A 6,191-nucleotide genomic window follows, 5' to 3' on the forward strand; every position below is an offset into this window, starting at 1 on the left:
CATGTTGTCATTCCAGTGCTTGCCAGAATACCCTAGTATATGGTTGTCAAATTCATGCATGAGTGGTGGAAAATCAAAAGCTCTGATACACAGTCATAATGATAACTTTGTATGAAAATATGGGTATATTGCTTTTCATAGTAATTTTGTATTGTGGACATACATATCTATTTTGCATTCTTATGAGCAATGAAAAGTTCTCAACTTTTTTACTGATTCATGCTTATAAAATCTTTGAGACAAATTACAATTCTTTTTCTCTCCACTTGCAACAGAATTTGAATCTTGACTATGGGAGCTTCTGCCTGAACAATTACTAATAAGCCAAGACAAGTTCCACTTTTGAAAAAACCATAAGGATATACAGAGATATTAAGAAAAAGAATAAGAAGAATAATATTGTGTTTTTCAGACTGTTGATATAATATCTGTATTGTTTGATGAAATGTATGATGTAAAAACTTTATTGCAAAGGATGTGTGTATCATATATATAATGAAATTCTCAAAATATGAAGCTTTATATACATTTGTAACAAAATTTGAAGTGCATGTGCAAACCAGTTTTTATTGAGATGTTTTCAAACTGTCTAAATGCTAACATTTAAACTTCATTCAACAAGCAAATGGTCAACACTAATTTGGTGAATCTAAATATCACATTAATGATAGATTATATGTATTTTAAAAAATGTATCCCTGAATATGGATCCAAAGATTTAGGTAACATTAGTTTGGTATTCCATTTACTATTTTCACTAATGGGTTAATGTACTAGAATTATTATACTGCCATCAAACATAGAGCCTTTTACTTTTTATAATTTTAATTTAAAGCATTGACTTAAGACATGTTTCTAATAAAATCAGTATTTGCTTAATAGTTTTTTTTATTTTTTCTTTGTTTATACAATCTTGGAAAATAATAGTGAAGTTTCAGATTCTAATATAAAGTACTTTTGTTCACTGAATAATTTTAAAGTAAATTGCTGACATATGCTGTCATTTATGATATTTTTAGTATGTTCTACAGGTCAGAACATGCTAGATAACTACAATACAACCTTCATTCATTATCAATGATTTTTCAAATATTACCAAGTAACAGAATACTTGTTAATCATATAAGTTTAATAATAAGGTTGTATTGTTATCTAGCATGTTCTGATTGTAGTAAAAACTAAATATATCATGGATGATGTCATATGTCAGCAATTCACTTTAAAATGCTTCAGTGGACAAAAGTACTTTAAATTAAAATCTGCAACTTTACTAATATAAGGCAAGATTGTATGAAGAGAAAAGGCAAAAAAAGACATTAAGCAATTGCTTTTTCTCAAATCAATAATAATACATTCTATCATAATGCATTCAACCACTTAATCCTCAAATTATTTTTATTCATTGCTAGTAGCATGATATTGTCCTTTATAGCAAAATATTTCATTCAGAGCCATAAAATGAAATTAATTGTTGTATTTTATAGATGCCTTCAGATTCAAACAGTTCTTAGTCTCTTCTTTACCTTTGAATCTTTTCAGGGAGAAAGCATGTAGAATGTGCTTAAGATGGATTTTCTAGTTTCTTTATGATTGGAACTAGATTACATGTTTTTTTTTGGCAAAAGTATCATAGAATCAATTATCTGATTTTCTCTTTGAGTCACATCATGTTACATATAATATCCTCACTACTGCTGATGTTAATATTGGTTATTAAGGTGGTATTTGCAGTATTTTACTTTGTAATTAAATTTTTTGTAGGGAGAGAGTTTGAGACTATAAATATCTTTGTAATCATCCACCACTAATTTTTTTATTTAATTATACCTATACAGATTCACAGTTTATTTTATTGAGTATGTTGTTACTTGTTAATATTTTAAAGAAATATTTTCTTTCATAAATATTCTTTTTTGACAGTTTCAGATTTATAAAAGATTTATAACAGCAGTGCAAAGAATCCCTAGGAAATATTTCTCAAATGTTACTATTTTATTAACTTGTTTTATCTCTTTTTCTTCATTTTCAAAATGTACATAATAAGAAAATTAAATTATGAATATCTACTCTTGCAAACCTTATTCAAAATTTGTCAGTTATTTCAACAATTGTCTTTGAACCAAAATAAATCCAATTTTGGGAAATTTTAATATCAATTATTCACTGTGTCCAGTGGTCTCATTTTTTCTGTCTCTTTTAATCTGGGACAATTACTGAGTTTTTATGGGCTACTTATGATATCTATGATTTTGAATGCTGTATATCAGTAGTAGTTTTTTTTTTTTAATTTTCTTTCAGTTTAGAATCATATGATATGTTCTCATGAGTGGATTCAGATTATGCAATTACAGGAAGACCATCATGCATACAAGGCCTAATCCTTACACTAGAGCATATTCAGGCAGCACTGACAAATATGGTCACAAACTATGGTCAGCCTCTAGTAATGGTGGAAAACTTGTAGGATCTAGAGTTAGCCTCTACTTAAAGTAAGCAAATATCTGGTGCCTCAATAACACAGGCACAAGAAACTGTGGAAGTATATAGTGTCACTTTGTTCCATCACTGGTTATTTTTTGCTAATTATTTGGTTAAGAAGTATCTGCCAGGTTGGTCCATGATAAACCTAGTATTTATATACCCTTTGTATTTCATAAATATTTTGGGTGGTGACACTTTGTGACTTTATAAATATCTGTTTGGTCTTTAAATTTTCATCCACTAGAATTAATATTTTATAGATGATTCCTCCTTGTGTCAAATGATTACTATGTGGTGGCCAAATTATATTTTTTTAAAAATTTGATTCTACAAAAACAAATATAGCAAAACCAATCATAAGTGGGCAAGAAGATAAAGCTTATAACTGTGGTACTCACATGCCTATATATAAACAGCTGCTGCTATTTAAAGCTGATTACACAACTTTTTGATGTGTTCCTATTTATCCTGGAGTACTCTTCAGTTTCTCACAAAACAAGGTGTTTCAAGCACATCATTTTTTTTGTTCCAGACCTGTAATTAGCCATTTATCCTATAAGGTTTGTTCTCTGTTAGAGGAGGAATGTCTGAGCAGTATTTGTGATGGTTGTCATTATTGCATTTGGAGTTTTCATGTTAAGGACAGTTATATATATATAACTGTCCTTAACATATATATATATTCTTTTTAATACTTATTTAGTTGATAATGGTCCTTTACTGATGTATGTTACTGAGAATCAAACCCAGTGCTTCACACATGCTAGGCAAGTACTCTGCCACTGAACCATAACCCCAGCCCCAAATGTGCATATTTCATATATAAAACATGCAAGAATCTTTTGTATATATCCTGATTTTGCATGTATATATTCATATAAAAAGATTTATACTGATATACTACATATGCATATGTAAAAAATATTCAATTTAGAATTTTCTTATGAATTAGAAATAGTCCAAATATTCTTTAAGAATTCTGTTTTTATATCTGTAAAATAATGTAGTATGCAATCATTTTTTAAGTGAAGAGAGATTTATACAGTATATAATATTTCAAATATAAAGCATATTTATTTATTTATTTATTTTTTTAATATTTTTTTTTTTTTAGTTCTCGGCAGACACAACATCTTTGTTGGTATGTGGTGCTGAGGATTGAACCCGGGCCGCACGCATGCCAGGCGAGCGCGCTACCGCTGAGCCACATCTCCAGCCCAGATAAAGCATATTTAAAACACTTAGTGGCTTTGGCGGGGCTGCCAGTCCATACCGCCAGGGGCCACCACATGCCCAGCCCCGCTTGCCCGTGCCCGCCACTCTCCCACCATGCGCAGCTTCCACTACAAGTTCTTGGAGAAGCCCAAGCGGCGGCTGCTGTGCCCTATGTGCAGGAAACCCATGCGCGAGCCCCTGCAGGTTTCTACCTATGGCCACCGTTTCTGCGACACCTGCCTGCAGGAGTTCCTCAGTGAAAAAGTGTTCCAATGCCCTGAGGACCAACTTCCACTGGACTATGCCAAGATCTTCCCAGACCCAGAGCTGGAGATCCAGATGCTAGGCCTGCATCTACAGTGAGGAGGGCTGCTGCTGGAGTGGGGCACTTTGTCATTTACAGAGACACCTGAATACCTGCAGCTTCAATGTAGTTCCCTGCCCCAACCTCTGTTCTGCCATGCTGAGTCACCATGATCTGCCTGCAAACTTGCAACACGACTGCCCCAAGGGGCGCCTTAAGTGGGAATTCTGTGGCTTTGACTTCAGTGGGGAAGCCTTTGAGAGCCATGAGGGTATGTGCCCCCAAGAGAGTACATACTGTGAGAACAAGCGTGGTGCCTGCATGATGCGGTGACTTCTGGCCCAGCATGCAACTTCTGAGTGCCCCAAGTGCACCCAGCCTTGTACCTATTGCACAAAGGAAGTCAATAGGTACAGAGTCACCAGTCCCAGTGCCCAAGGCTGCCTGTGCCCTGCCCTAACCAGTGTGGCATGGGCACTGTGGCTCAGGAGGATCTGCCAAATCATCTGATGGACAGTGGTAAGACTGCCTTGGTGCTATACCCGTTCAAAGACTCTGGTTGCATGCACAGGGTCAGATGCCCCTTCTTCCTGTCAACTCCTTTTTAGCCCACGGAGTCCTAAATGAAGGCTAGGGTTCCTGGCAGTTTAGTTCTTTGAGGTCCTTCTCCCTGCTGTCCAGCTGCAGGTGCTTCCAAGCACCCTGTCTTCCTTATGCAGAGTTGGGCGCCTGCTACCCCTTTTGGTAACAGTCCTCTCTTCTCTCATTGCCTGGGTTTTGCCAACAGTGCCATAAGCTGGCAATGGTGTGGCATGTGGAGAAGAATGTGAAGCCACCTCTGGCTATGATGTGTGCCCTGGTGAGCCAGCAGTGGCAGGAGCTTCAGGAGCTGTGTGGAGATTTGGAGGAACTATCAATAGGCAGGGATGCAGTGCTCATCTGGAAGATTGGCAGCTATGGGCAGAGGCTACAAGAGGGCAAGCCCAACCTTGAGTGCTTCAGCCCAGCCTTCAAAACACATAAGTATGGTTACAAACTTCAGGTGTCTGCAATCCTCATTGGCAACGGCAGTGGTGAGGGCATATATCTCTCTCTGTACATTCTTGTGCTACCAGGCACCTTTGACAGTCTCCTTGAATGGCATTTTGCCCGTCGTGTCACGTTCTCCCTGCTAGATCAGAGCAACCCAGGGCTTGCTAAGCCATAGCCTTTCATTGAGACTTTCCACTCTGACTCAAACTGGAAAAATTTCCAAAAGCCAGGCACGTGGTGAAGCTCCTTGGATAAGAGTTCTCTAGGCTTTGGATATCCCAAGTTCATCTCCCCACCAGGATATCCGAAGGGGAAACTATTTGCAATGGGATGCAGTTTTCATCTGTGACTCTGTTGGACAGCCCAGGAAGATCCTCAGCTGAGTGCAGAGGTTGCAGGCTCAAGGGGAGAAGGGGGCATGGATGGGACATGACTTATCAGGCTACTGGTTGAACCTGGAGAGGGGGCTGGACCCCCTTTCAGCTGCTTATGCTGCCTGGGTTGTTACCCTGTTTTCCCCCTACCACCATGACCCACAGGTGCCTCCAATTGATGCTTCAGCCCTGGCCCCTGCTGGAGGCAGGTCTATGGGATTCAAGGGCTGGAAACAAATGATCCCAGGATCTGTCTCCCCTCCTGGGCAAGGCAGGTATGCCTTGGTGCCAGCCACATTCTAAGTGGACTGAGGTACCTGCTCAGGTGCTATGTCCCAAGAGCTATAGAGGGAGGGGTTGGGAAAGGGAGGTGTAGTTTAAAAAATCTGCTTGAGATTGATTTTCTTTCCCCAGCTGTGTCCCTTCTGGTTATTTATTTACTTAGCACCAGGAAGACACAAAATGGGAGCTCTGATTTTTGATAAATTCTGAATTGTATTTATAAACTTGGTTCTAGCCTGTCTCCTCCAAGTTAGTTAAGGCCCTGGGAGGTTGGGGCTAACTATGCAAAGACCACTGAGAGAAGCAGTGTTGCCACTATGACCCCAAGATCAGCTGACCTGCTGTGTCGCCATCTGGTAGGCACCAGGGGGAACCACAGCAGGCATTGGAAAAGACCTGTTGCTGCCTCCTGGTGGTTAATTGGGAAAGGTGCAGGATAAGGCTGGAATCCCCAGTTCTTTACTCACCAAAAATTGAATACTATGTCATAAGCAAGTCCCAGG

The 6,191-nt window shown here is 38.4% G+C and overlaps 1 pseudogene; it reads left to right on the forward strand.

Moving 5' to 3' along the window:
- The first annotated feature begins 3,810 nt into the window (after nucleotides 1–3,810).
- Nucleotides 3,811–5,415, forward strand: LOC113177530 (TNF receptor-associated factor 4-like; annotated as a pseudogene).
- Nucleotides 5,416–6,191: the final 776 nt, after the last annotated feature.

This window comes from Urocitellus parryii, chromosome 16 (genome assembly GCF_045843805.1).
Source record: "Urocitellus parryii isolate mUroPar1 chromosome 16, mUroPar1.hap1, whole genome shotgun sequence".
NCBI classification, from domain to species: domain Eukaryota; kingdom Metazoa; phylum Chordata; class Mammalia; order Rodentia; family Sciuridae; genus Urocitellus; species Urocitellus parryii.